General features: G+C 36.3%; 1 protein-coding gene across 18 annotated transcripts in view; it reads left to right on the forward strand.

Moving 5' to 3' along the window:
• GRIK2 (glutamate ionotropic receptor kainate type subunit 2) overlaps positions 1 to 14,559 on the forward strand; it is a 414,885-nt gene that overhangs the window by 263,407 nt on the left and 136,919 nt on the right. The window lies entirely within an intron of this gene.

The following is a 14,559-nucleotide window of genomic DNA, read 5'->3' on the forward strand; positions in this document are numbered from 1 at the left end:
CTCCTTTCTTTGCACAAATTCACATGGGATACATTGAGCATAGCACTTACAGAGAAGTCTAAGCTGTTTACAAAATTTAGGTTTTAAAAAATTAGGTTACATTTCTTGACAAACTGTATCAGACTGGTTACTTTTTTTTTCTTTTTTTTTTTTCCTCCTCCAAATCCTCGGTCTAAACTAGCATAAAGCTGCAACTAAATCTGAGGCAAAGCTTTTGTCATATTCAATGTAAGATTTGAATTCTGATCCTTTAGGGGTGTGATATTTCAAAGGATAACATTCTAGTAACTACTCAGTAGTTTGGCAAGTCTGCAGTTGCGGTATTGTTTCTTGAACCAGCAGCACTAGTGAATATAGATAAATAGTAAGCTAGACACCTACTTATTTATTCTGTAGTTTTAGTGTGATTTTTTAACATCTTAACATTTTATTCTATTTTTGCTTACACTCTTTTTAAAAAGCAATGACACAATTCCCTTTTTCTATACTCTCTGTATATACTTAAAATATTACTGGTTCTATTTCAGTCTTCTTATCATAGAATCATAGAATCATCAAATCATCTAGGTTGGAAAAGACCTTCAAGATCACCAAGTCCAACCATCAACCTGACCAAGTCCTATCACTAAACCATGTCCCTTAAATACCACAAGGGATGAGGAGTCTGCCACGTTTCTGGGCAGCCTGTTCCAGTGTTTAAGCACCCTCTCTGTGAATAAATTCTTCCTAATGTCCAATCTAAACCTCCCCAGCACAACTGGAGACCATTTCCTTGCATCCTATCACTTGTCACCTGAAAAAAGAGACTGACACCATCCTTGCTGCAACCTCCTTCCAGATTATAACTACCTGGAGAGCAAAGGAGCCCTCAGCCTCCTCTTCTCCAGAACAAGCCAACCCTGATTGCCTCAGCTGCTCCTCATAACTCTTGTTTTCTAGTCCCTTCACCAGCTTCATTGCTCTTCTCTGTATAAGCTCTAGCTACTCAATGTCCTTCCTTATCTGGTCATAGAATCATAGAATGGCTAGGGTTGGAAAGGACCTTAAAGATCATCTAGTTCTAACCTCCCTGCCATAGGCAGGGATGCCACCCTCTAGATCAGATAGGTCAAGGCCCCATCCAGCTTGGCGTTGAACACCTCCAGGGATGGGTCATCATGTTTTCAGACATCTTATGTTTTGTTTATAATTTATCCCTATCCTGATCACTTCAGCCATTTGAAGGCCATCAGTTCTGAGTGCACTTTTTTTTTTTTTGGGGTATACATTTATTTACCTTGCAGATTAAGTATTACTGTTCTATGCTGAACCATTCTTCTCTAAATTTCCAGTAATCATCAGTTTTATTTGTTAAGCTTGGTTGGTGGTTTTCCAGCATTAATTTCTCTTTAAACAAAGGTACTAATTCACATTATTTAATGTTTATAAATAGTATTCCAACTCCTTCCAGTTATTCTGTCTCAGGATAAAGTATCAATAATTCCTTAAATGTTCAGTGCCTGTAATGTATTTTTGTGTGTATGTTTATTGCTCTAAATATTCATATTATCTCCCAGTGATTATTATTTTCATGAAAGCAGCATTCCATTTCTTTCTGAAATCTGTCCTGGGGGTCTACAGGATAATTATTATGAAAATTTGTAATATGCCAGAAAATATCACGTGTGCTTTTTATGCCCTTCATTCTAATTGCTAATTCATTAATCCACAATTTCAAGTGCTCTGACCTTTTATTTCCAATGTCATTTGTCCCAAGTTGAATGAGCAGCAGCAGGTGTCTCCCTAACAAGCAACTAACTATGTTTCTCTTGTTGCTTGAGCCTCTTTTTTTTTTTTTCCTCTTAAAGCAGACAAAATATTCATGGTCTTACAGAACCTCTCTGCAAATTTTTCTCTTGCATGTCCGAATTTATCAGTGTAATTCAGTCAGATATGCCATACTCCCTAGCATCTAGTCTTCCATTTTTGCGTTGTTGCTGTTTTTATTTTAATGGTGAAAGATCAAAGAAATGGTTTCCTACATGACCATAGAATTATTAGCAATTGCAGCTTTACTGTTACTTCAAAAAAAAAGTCAAACATTGGTTGCTATAGTCACTTACAAGATAGCACTTAATTTGCAGCTATTTCTACTTATTCGCTCTCTCATAAAGACTTTATATTATATTCCCATGTAAAAATGTACAAACAGATCCTAAGTCAGATTGAATGTTATGCTGAAAAGAGACACACTTAAGATACAGTGCAGTGTCAAGCATTGCAGAAATCCAGGAAAAAATGCCAAGAAAAAAAAAACCTGTAAAATGTCAAACGAAGAAATCCTAAGCCAGAAGCAGTATAGTCAAGTGTTCAAAATACACCTATTAATTCAGTGCAAAGCAAATAAGAAGTGCATCTATGAATTTCATATTAAATTGCAGGCAAAACGTGTGTTATGGATTTCAAGCAAAGGACAGAATGAAGTTGCAGTTTTCAACAAAAGAGCAGTTGACAGTAATCGCTTATTTTCAAAAGAGCAAGGAACTTCCACAGCATCTGCATTTAATAAAACAAGATCCAGCAATATTTCTAGTATTACAGTAAAACATATAAAATAATAATGCATACACTTTTTCTTCATAATAATAAATTATATTGTACAACCTTTGAGATTATCACAACCTTTGAGATGATCACATCCTGTATGTTTCCAAAATTTTCTTAGTTATTTGATGCCAAAAGTACATCATAGTAGCATCTTCGCACTAAGTGCTCTGAGATCTGTGGATTTTTTTCTGATTATTTGTACTTAGGTATATAAAGGACTGTTAGTCTATCTGAAGTTTCTTGAGGACTGAGAATTCCTTCCTGTTCATTTAACACTGTACCTAATTTCTGTTTAGTACAGTTAGGGGATTATGGTTTTCCTTTTAATTTTCACAATTTTAATCACCACTGATTAACCTTTTTCTTTCAAAATACTTTTTCTGTGCTACGAAAAAATAACCTTTCTTCTTTCTTTTTTATTTTCTTTCCTTTTTCCTTCCATCAGTCTTACCAAATACAATCAGCAAATTACCAAAGAATCAAACTTATTTGCTGCAACATCCATACTCTATCTTCTGACAATCTCCTAGATGGCAGTATTTCATTTGAAACATGGATGAAGTTTAGGCAATAGTCTATACCTTTAATATTTTATTTATTTATTTATTTATTTATTTATGTATTTTGGTGTACTCAGTTGTAGTCATTATGCTATTTGGTAAAATGATGTGGAATCATTTCAAATGAGAAGTTGCTAGCAATGGGCCAAATCAAGTGTATATTAAAGACGGATATTTTAGAGACTGAGTGAAATAAACAGTGTGTAGGTGTTAATACAGAGCATATTTTAAGTCTAACCAGTGTAATCCCCATTTATAATTGTTGTTAACTATATGGACATGCCTGGCTAATGCAATTAGTTATATAAAATGATGAAGTTGCAGTGACAGATACAAATTTTACAGTGAATAATTGGAATTCATTTTCAGTGCATTGACAGTGAAGTGAATCATAGCCTATCAGTGCAGTGAAGTAAAGTGTTTCAAATGAAACTCCAAAAGATAATTCTAGCTCAAGCATCATCATTGCTTTCAGCAATGATTAGGAATTGGATCGTGGTTGGATCCTGGGCTAGGTCTATATTCTTAATAACATTCATTTTTTCTTGTATTCCTACAGTTTACAATCATTTTTGTTTCTACAATGACAGTGAAGAGTCATAGAAAATAATATGAGGATTGTTGTTTGTATGTATATGTCTGCTGAAGTGAAATATATGTGAAAATTAGAATTCCCTGATAGCAGAGTTTATTTCTATTGGAACCTGTCCAATTTATTGGGTAACTTCATGCTTCTACATTTTTATTTTGACTCGTCTGGTTCAGAAAAGGTTGGTCATTGGGGTTGGCCCCATTTAATAGAAATTAAATTACCTGGAGAAAATTGATGAAACAAATAATTCTCTGCTCAAATATGTGCTTTTTCTCCAATGAGGTGACCTGCAATTCTGTTTTTCATAACAAATCTTCAGTCAGTTATTTTTACTGGATCTGTTTCATATACCTGATCCATGGATCTGTCATGGATCTGTTCCTTCAGTCTCTTTCTACAATATCTGTACTTCTGTGTACAACGCTTGATCACCACGAAGATCAAAATAAAGATCAGCTGTACTGGGAAAATTGATTGGCACCAGTTTTCCCACTCTTCCTTTACTCCTCCTCTCTTCCTACTCAGATCTTATTTTAACCTTATTCCTTCCAGAAGTAATGATTAAAAAGTTTGATTACAGGCTTGGTAGATCAGGGATTCATAAATTGTACTCATAACTTCAAACTTGTCACAGTGCGTGCTCTTAAGAAATATTGATACGTAGCCTCTGCTTTGTTTTTCCTTATTTGGAGGTGGTAAGTGAAAGATTTTGAAAGACTTGCAGATGACCTGTATAAATCAACTAAGTAAAGAAAGCACAAAATAATATTATTAATATTGTTTCTGATACTAAAAGCAAACACACAAAAACATTCAGAAGTACTGTGTTGCAATTTATCTTTTGCTCATTTGCAAAGAATTTCAAAACATCTCAACATTTCATAGAGAGTGAGGAGGATGGACAGTGGAATTCTGGAGTATGTCAGCTTTCAACAAAGCATTTTTATAAAGCAGTTTCAGGATGTGCTGGCAGAAATGTGCCTCTGGGAATGATGCCCAAGATACAATGTCAGCCATACCATTTGGGGAAATTAGAGGTATTAATTCTGAACTGTTATCTTTGCAGCATCAAAGTTATATTAGTTGTTTAAGAAAAATAAACAGCTGTTTAGTTAAATTAGAAATTAAACAGATGTTTAAGAAAATTAAAAGGCTGCAGAGCCTTACTTAAGTACAAAATATATCAAATGAAACTGATTTTCTGTGTCTGTCTGTCTGTATGTATATCGGAAGAAAGTCATGCAACTTTTCCAGAAGTGCTTGAAATTGGTTTGCACAGTCACCTTTTTCCTTGCCTCTGAGAGCCTGATTAGCAGTAATGTGTGGTAACTTTCAAAGATGAGCAAATTCTCTTCCCAAGTATCCTGAGAAAATATGAAATATGTATATATATATACATACATATGTGCATACCTTATGATAGCATATATGTGTCTTTAAAGAATGGATGTATATTTTTGTTTGTGTGTGTGGCTTAGTATTAATAAAGTGCCAGTAGAGACTGAGAAGCAATATGAACACTTGTTAGAAATTTTTTACTCAGGAAACTGTATAACTGACTGACATACTAAGATAATACTTTATATATAAAAAGCCATGCAGTTTTAAAAATGGTTAGAAGTTGGTTTTTTTTAAGGTTAAAAAAGTATTAAGATGGAAGAAATATTTTTTACTTCTTGCTCTGGTTAGAAATGTACACAATAAACTGAATGAAAGAATTTTTTTTTTTAGTATGGAAAATAGGTTAACAAGAAAACTATTTTGTGTCTGAGGCACGATGGATTGCTCCTTAAAAATAGAAGACATTTAAATATATATATATTTTTTCTTTTTGTTACATGGAATCATGAACTCTTTCTTATTCTAGAAGTGTCTTGTCAAAAAATCTTATCATATACAAATTCTCAATTCATTCTTAAAATGCGTAGTAATTAATTATAGTCATTAGGTTTTTAACAGTTTACCAGGATAGAAAACTAATGAAGCCCTTTCAAAGTCTCATGCAGCATTCAGCTCTGTCAGTTCCATGTCTGATGATTTTAAAGTTACTTTGATAGTGATCTTTCCAGCCCTTAAGAGAACTAATGTAATACTATCATATTTGATAATTCCAAATTATAAAGACAAAACTATTGTATGGTCTACACTTGTATTATTTTTATAGCATAATAATAAGGAAAAAGTGGGTCAGTTATGAAAAAAACACAGTAGCATCATTGTTCTTCTCTGGACTAATCGAGTTAGTTGCTATTAGAAACCTGCATAAAGGTGGTAGAGTTTTGCTGACAAAGCAGCTTAGATTACAGTGGGAACACAATTTCAGGTGTCATTCAATTGTGCCTGGAATAGAATAGAATAGGCATAACCAAAGAGTGCAGTTGTACTCACCATGCTCTATGGAACTGAGAAATACCACATTTTAATATTAGATTTAATGGTCCTGTATGTAACTTGATACCATGTTTTCTGCAGAACATCTTTTGAATTATTTTCTTTATCTAAATATTGAAATTTATCACTTAAAGGTATCTGTAAGAAAATTGTTTTGTAGTGGAGCCATCAGACAAGTACATTTTCTTTTTTTCACTTAATTCCTCAGTTTAAACCAGTAACATAGAAATAAGAGATATATGATAAATGCCATATTTTAAAATTTAATTTCTTGTAATATCTGAGAAATTTCTTGAGGGCCACATCCAATCAGGTTTTGACTGTCTCTAAGGATGGAAACTCTACAACTACTCTGGCCAGCCTGCTGTAGTGTTTGACCATTCTTCGAATGCAAAGTTATTTTTTCTTATGTTTAAATGAAATTTCCTTCATCTCAGTTTTGTCCATTGCTTCTTCTCCTTTCACTAGATACTACTGAGAAGGGTCTGGATCCGTCTTCTTCACTCCCTGTAGTGTAATTGCTTAAAGTAACTAGGAAAATAAAACTAATATTCACATTTTTAAAGAAAATGTACAGCATTGAAGAGGCTTTCAGGGTAGGGCGTAGCTGCATTACCTGAGTATTCTCTAGGCTTCCGACCTTAGATGCTATCACACTGGGGGTACCTGGAGTGCTGATTCTAAGGAACAGTATGGAGCGTAGAGCGGAGTGGAGACACCGTGGCTAGGCTCTGTGACCACGTGGGGACTCAATTGTTCTTGTGCACACCGAGACTGGTAAACTGCACTTTTGCTACCCTGAGCCAACGACCAGTCATGTTTTTGACAAAATGCTGTACTCTAGTGTACTTTTGCTCATTATAATATCATTGTAATACCAAAACACACCTCCATCCCAAAAGCTACCTGCCTCCAAGGTGCGACCACCCCTCACTGAGCACGCGCTCTGAATTTCTCGGGGCCTATACCTTTAAACAGAGACGGGAAAACTTTTCAGCAATCATAACTAAGATATGCTTGAATAGAGTCAGTCAGGCTCCACCTAAAAGATACAAAATAATATAAATTGGACTAAGAGAGAGGGGATGTTAGGGAAGATACCATCACGAGGGAATATACCATCACATGGACCTCCTGACTTCTGGGATCAGTTGATGGGCTGAGCCTCTCTTGCCCCCCTCATTGGGACGCCTTTGGGTGAGATTTGAACACTTGGTTTTACTGGGTGTCTCCGCGGAAATTCAGAAATCTCTATAGAGTCTTTGTGCCTTTTAACGTGTTAATTTCCAGGCTGTGCACCTGTGTATTTCATGCATGCTAGCTTGCTTTTGCAGACAGTAAATTATCGCCAGCAGTCCAAAGAACCTGTGTACCTATTGCTGTAATAAATTGCACTTAATTGCATTGTTCCTAGACTTGATAGTTCTCATTGAGTGCGACTAGAGTAAGGGTGTGTTAAGTTGTTGGAGAATTGTGATCATGAGAGTTCAGTGCTCTGAATCCGACCAGACCCATAACTGTTAATCGGCTACACCCATTAGCGCGACACTCCCCTGTACCAGCTTTTTGTGTTGATCAGGTTCCCCTGAGCCATCTGTTGTCCAGGCTAAATGGTCTCAGATCTCTCAGCCTCTCCTTGTATGGCAGGTCTCTTACTCATCTCTGTAGCCTTTTGCTGGTCTCACTCCAGTATGTCCCTGTCCCTCATGTACCAGGGAGTGGATCTATCCAGTGGATAGATCCATGTACCAGTGGATCTATCACTCTAGATATATCTCACCAGTGCAGAGTAGATGGCAAGGATCACCTCCCTCGAACAGTGGGCAATGTTCTGCCTAATGCTACCCAGCCGATCAGCCTTCCTAATCAGTCTCCAGCATGTGTACTGTTGCCTGGGTGTATGCTTCCCAGTTGCATTTTCCTTATTTGAACATCCTGAAACTCCTGGCAGCACACTTCTGCAGCCTTTTGAGGTCCTTTTGAATAGCAGCGTAACCCTCTCATCTATCAACCACTCCTCCCAGTTTTGTATCATCTACAGAATTGCTGAGGGTGCCTTCTGTCCCCTCATCCAGCTCACTAATAAATATATTGAAAACATTGGTGCTAGTATTGACCCCTGGTATACCACTAGTGACTGATCTACAGCTAGACTTCATGCCTCTAATCAGTCCAGCAGCTCAGATGGTTTTCATTCATTCTCAATTGTCCTCTTACCTAGTCTGTACTTCATCAATTTGTCATTACAGAAAACAGTGTCAAGACTTACTAAAGTCAAGATAAACAAGATTCAGTGCTCTTTCCTCATCCACCAAACTAGTCATTTCATTGCAGTAAGCTATCAGGTTGGTCAGATGAGATTACCCCTTTATAAATCCATGCTGACTACTCCCAGGCATCATCTTGTCCTTAGTATGACTTTCAGGATTTCCTCCAGTGCTTTCCCAGGAATGACATTTATGCTGACCAGCCTGTATTTTCTAAGATCCTCTTTCTTGAAGACAGGAGTGACATTTGTTTTCTTTCAGTCCTTAGGAACTTCATCTCCACAACTTTTCAAAGATAGTTGAGAGTCGCAGACATTAGCCAGCTCCCTCAGCGCTCATGGATGTCCCATTCTGTTAGTTGTCCCATGGACTTGTTTGTGTGCAGTTTGTTTACGTGTTCTTTCACCTGTTCCTCCTCTACTCAAGATTAAGGCTTCTTTGCTCCAGACTGGCCCACTAGTTTCAGGACCTGGGATTTCTGAAGACCAATCTTCTTAAAAGTAAAGATTGAGGTGAAGCATAAATTAAGTACCTTGACTTCCTTTGTGTCTGTTGTCACCAAGTCCTCTGCCTCATTCAGCAGCAGTTCCACATTTTCCTCTGTCTTCCTTTGGCTGCTTATGTACTTGTAATAGCCTTTGACATTCCTCAGCAAATTCAACTCCAGATGGGCTTTGGCTATCCTAAACTTGCGTCTGTGCTTAAAAAGTGCTATTGTGCTTAAATAGTGCTATTGTTCTTAAATAGTGTTGCTATATTCCTCCTGGGTCACCCGTCTCTGCTTTCACGTGCGGTATTCTTTCTTACATCTAAGTTTTGTCAGGAGCTTCTTGTTCATGTAGGCCTCCTGCAACCATTTGTGACTGCCTGAACATAGGGATAGACAGTTTTTGAGCTTGGAGGAGGTGATTCTTCAAAATCAGCCAGTTCTGAAACACTCTTCTCTCCAGGATAGTCTCTCTTGGGATTCCTCCAAGCAGGTTCCTGAAAAGGCCACCATTGCATGGGAGGGCAGAGGAGCCTCTGCACAGATGGGATCTCCACAGTATGGGAAAATCCATCATTTTGTTTTTATTAAAGCTGATAGTTAATAATTTTATACTGGTATCCTCAGCATTTAAATAATGCCTAGTTCTTGGACAGTGAGCATCCTCAACAAGCCTGTGGATGGCACCAAGCTGAATGGTGTTTCCCTCCGGAGGGAAGGGATGCCATCCAGAGGGACCTCGACAAGCTTGAGAGGTGGGCCCATGAGAACCTCATGTTCAGCAAGGCCAAGTGTAAGGTCCTGCACCTAGACTGGGGCAATCCCAAACATCAGTACAGACTGGGTGATGAGTAGACTGAGATCAGCATTAAGGAGAAGGCTCAATCTTGAGATGTATGGTGGATTAAATATTTGACATGAGCTGGCAATGTGCACTTGCAGCCCAAAAAGCCAACTGTATCCTGGGCTGCATCAAAAAAAGCATGCCAGCAGATTGAAGGAGGTGATTCTCCCACTCTACTTGTGACACCTCACCTGGAGTACTACACCAGGTCTGGGGCCCCCAGCACAAGAGAGACATGTTAGAGTGGGTCCAGAGGAAAGCCACGAATGTAATAAAAGGGCTGGAGCACCTCTCCTATGAAGGCAGGCTGAGAGATTTAGAGTTGTTCAGTCTAGAGAAGAGAAGGCTTTTGGGAGACCTTATAGCAGCCTTCCAGCACTTACAGGGAGCCTACAAGACTCTCTTTACCAGGCATGTAGTGATAGTACAAGGGATAACAGTTTTAAACTGAAAGATGGCATATTTAGGTTAGATATAAGGAAGAAATTATATACTATGGGGGTGGTGAGGCACTGGAACAGGCTGCCCAGTTGTAGATACCCCATCCCTGGAAGTGTTTAAGGCCAGGTTGGATGGGGCTTTGAGCAACCCGGTCTATTGGAAGGTGTCCCTACACCTTCCAGGGCAGGGGGGTTGGAATTAGATGGTCTTTAAAGGTCCCTTCCAACCCAAACCATTCTATGATAATATTGGATAAACTTTATTGAATTTAAGTAAATGTAAAATGTTATTCAAATGAGATAGCTTACATACACCCTAGGCAGCACAGAGTTAAATTTGAATCAAGTGAATAAATAACTGCTAACATTTTCTTTCATAGATTTGTGCTAATGCTTTTGGATAATGAAATACGTACTGTAGGAGCCATTCTTTTATAATTACAGTGTACGTAAACCATTGTATGATATTCTGTGAAAACATATGTAATGTAAAAACACTTCAGTTTTTATTTCATATTGTAGAGTTCTCTAAAAAGACTTTTTTTTTTTTTTTTTTACTATTTTATAATAATGATAAATTCTAATTAAAGCCTAAGACACCTGAATTTAAAGATTCATTGAGATTCTCAGTGTGTAGTTTTTTGTTTTTTGTTTTTTTTAAAGTCTAATCATTCTGATAGGGGCTTCTGTTATAGGAGTAAATCCCGTATGCCTTAAGGTGTTTGCTGGTGAGAGAACATCTTACAACTGCACATGGCAGCAAGACAGGAAAAACTTTCCACAGCTGTGAAGTAAAGAGAGTATGTGTAATTCCGTGTGCATATAATAGTATGAAAGGAAAAAATATTATTACCCTTCAAGATGGAGTATGAAGATTGGAAAAAAAAATAATTAACCATTCAAATATATGTCTGATGCACTTCTAATAAAGCAGGGTGGGAGTAGCTGTCAGTGGTTCAGCTGACTTTGAACCTTGTGCTGTAGAGTATGATAAATTCTGTTTCTTCCTCCGTGTCCTGGACATTCTCTTCCTTGCTAGAGAACTTCTCTTTGAAAAATTACCAAGATGGACACAGAATATGACTGCCGTTCTTCAGTTTATCATGCCATATCTTTGAATGATTAGGTGAATGGAGGATTCTGATTTCCTCACACCTGATGTAATTAAAGTAAGAATTTATTGATTAGTGCTTTTCTCCAGTCCCTGCCATCTAATGTAGCAGCATGCAACTCCATCACATGGTATGGTTACTGTTTGTGTTGCTGCAATACTTCCATCTTCCTTGGGACTGTATTTTGTGTTGGAAGGTCTTTGTCAGACCTGCTTGCTTCTAATTGCTATTGTAACCTTTAGTTGGTGCAGAATTTCTCTCTGCAGCAACTAGCTTATCCTCGCCATTCTTTGGATGCTGTCATAAAAAGGCCTTCATCTCAAGTACTCTAAGGTAAAGAATAAGTGCTATTTAGGACTATGCTTTCAGATAGATAAAGCTTTTTTCCTTTAAAATATAGTCATGCATGGTTCTGTTGTAAAGTGAGAGAAGTACTCTTTGTTGTGGAACTAATCAGAAAGCCATTTTAGGATGTACTCATTTGTTTGTTTTCCTTTAAATTGATAACATTCTAATTGTACATCATTCATCTCCAACTCATCCTGAGAAATTAACTGAAGAGAATTCTCTTACTCGTATTTTCTCCATTGTAGACGAGACCCTGGTAGTGCAATTCTGGAAACTTGGCCCCTTATTTCTCTTATTTTCAATTATTGGTGAAATAGTTGACAAAAGAATTGAGTATTTCAGAGATATTTTGTATCTAAATAGCAAAATTGATTTAGTGTTGTAGTATTACATTTGTATGTCAGTCATTCTAGCACCTTTTTGCTTTATGCCTAATATCTACCCTGATTCGGTCTTGTCCTAAGTCAAAAAGATCTGCCAGTTACAGTCACTGGTAGATTATATCTGAAAAAATGCTAACACTAGGCAGGAAACAGCATGTGTATTTTGCAAAATCAATCCATTTGTTAACATTTTTGTCCTCTATTTGACAACATTATTATCTGTTTGGACAGTGGAACTGATATTATTAGATCTGTGGAGTTGCAAGTTCAATAACGTAGTCAGATTGACAAAGATAGTTGCCAAAATATAAATGATTTTCACCTTGAATGTGTAGATCATTCTTAGAATTTAGACTTGCTGCATGTGGAATAGTATAAGGTAAATGCACTTTTTTTCTAATTTTGTTTTTATTTGTATTTTACCTAAAATTATGAATTTACCTAGAATTATGAATTTACCTCAGAGATACTGCAATCATGAAGATATTTTAAAGGAAAAAGGTTTTTTTTCTATCAAAAGAAATTATTTCTCTTTCCTTTTGTTTCTTTTGACACAAAGATATATTGCCTTCGTCTGGTGCTTTTTGTTTATACTAATTGCAGTGTGAAAGTATAAGTTCCAGGAAACCATTCTTATATGTTATTTTCCACAGTATCAGAAAATGATGTCGATTGGTTGAACATTTAAGTTGGTCTTGCTTTGAACAGTCAGTGAATTTAGGTGAGCTCCACATGCCCTTCGAATGTAAATTACTCTGTCATTCTCTGAAATGAACTGGTCATATTGTACCTTCTTAAACTAAATATAGGACTTGCTATTAACAAATATTTACAGTTAATTTAAGGAGTTAGAATTTAACCAAATAACTCATTTATATAAATATTTTCTTCATCCCACAGATTGTACAATAGTGCCAGGCAAAAGTATTGTTACCTGCTCCCTCACATTTTTTCCACAGATTGTGGAGGTATTAAGAGAATATAGGACAAAGTATGTGAAATGACAATGGCATGATTAAGTATTAAAAAAAATTAAATAGAAAAAAAAAATAATCTTAAAAGGCAATGTCTAGTCATGTAAACTGGCAGAGATGTCCCACTTGGCTATTGCAGTCACAAAGTGATCATTCTGAATTCTGAAGATCTTATGATATCAGGATAGGGACCTGTATTTTGGGTCTGTGCTTCCAAGGTTGGGTTATCTGATTGTCCTGTTCTGTCATATAAAACATGCATTATTTATTCTTATGTTATTTTTTGTATTTCATCTGCAAGTTCCTTAGAGCTTTGTTCCACTGGAGATTCTTAAAACTTACATTCACTTTTATACTGCTTTGTTTTCATCTAATGATCAAGGGTTAGATTTCCTACAGTATTTTTAAAAATAAATGGTTTGTTATTCATGAAGGCTCAGTTCAAATTTTAAGACCAAAATCCACAACTGCCAATAGCTTTCCAAAATATCTATTTTCTCTATCTTTGGGCAGCTGTATCTTCTTACAATATCTAGTGAGTTGGTTTCAGATTAAGACTAAGGGCGACTACTTGCCCCTTGGTCTAATAGTTTTGAGTTGTGTTGCTCAAACTTTTACGTGTTGCCCTGTAATTTTTAATTCAAATTATTTTATATTCTTGCTCTACTGTTTTCTTTCTGCATCATCTGGAATATCATCCATAATATGCAAGCTGTAAAAATTTAGCTGCTGTGGAATCAAGCCGTGACAGTCTGCTTGAGACCTATAAGTTCTGAATACCAATGGAAATGAAGTGTGTGGTGTTTTTGACCACTGAACCCTTAGTAAATTAAATGAACAGTGCCAACAGTTTCACATTTTTACATAACAGTGCATTACCAGAATAGATCTCATGATATGATAAATGCTCATAAGAAAAGTAAACGATTGCAGACAACAACAACAAAAAATGGAACATTGAAGTGTTCTAATTGTGTGGAATTGAGAGTATTATACAATATATAAAATACAATGTGAGTAAAATAAAATATATAAATATTTGAATTTATACCGTGTTACTGGGAATAAAACTGTTAATCTTGGTTTACAATGGGCATTCTGAATATGGTGTTATCTGCAGCTGTGTTATTTGAATAACATTATTTCAAAGTAGCTATACCATCTCTGTGATTACGTGCCTGTATTTATATACAGTTTATGAAGAAATCTTTGCAGCTGGCTAAGTATTGTACTGTATATTTTCATACTCTGAATTTCCCACTTTCATACATGCATGTGCGCTCATACACATACACACATGTACAGTATGTACAGGCTTTTAACAGCTGTTAACAGAGATTAAAAAGTAAATGCTGTAGATTTCTTGACACTGATTTCCATTACTTTTTCAATAACAAGTGATATAGGACATTTACTAATCTCCTGTGAATTATTGCCATAAATAACTAAAACTAAAAGTAAATTGGCAAAAAGCATTCTATTGTATGAGTTCATTTTAACTGTGGCAACTGTTTAATAGTCAGTTATCCACAAATGTTTTTTTTTTTTAATGATTTCTGCAAAGTAGTAAGGACA

Source organism: Cygnus atratus, chromosome 3, assembly GCF_013377495.2.
Source record: "Cygnus atratus isolate AKBS03 ecotype Queensland, Australia chromosome 3, CAtr_DNAZoo_HiC_assembly, whole genome shotgun sequence".
In the NCBI taxonomy this organism is placed as follows: Eukaryota; Metazoa; Chordata; class Aves; order Anseriformes; family Anatidae; genus Cygnus; species Cygnus atratus.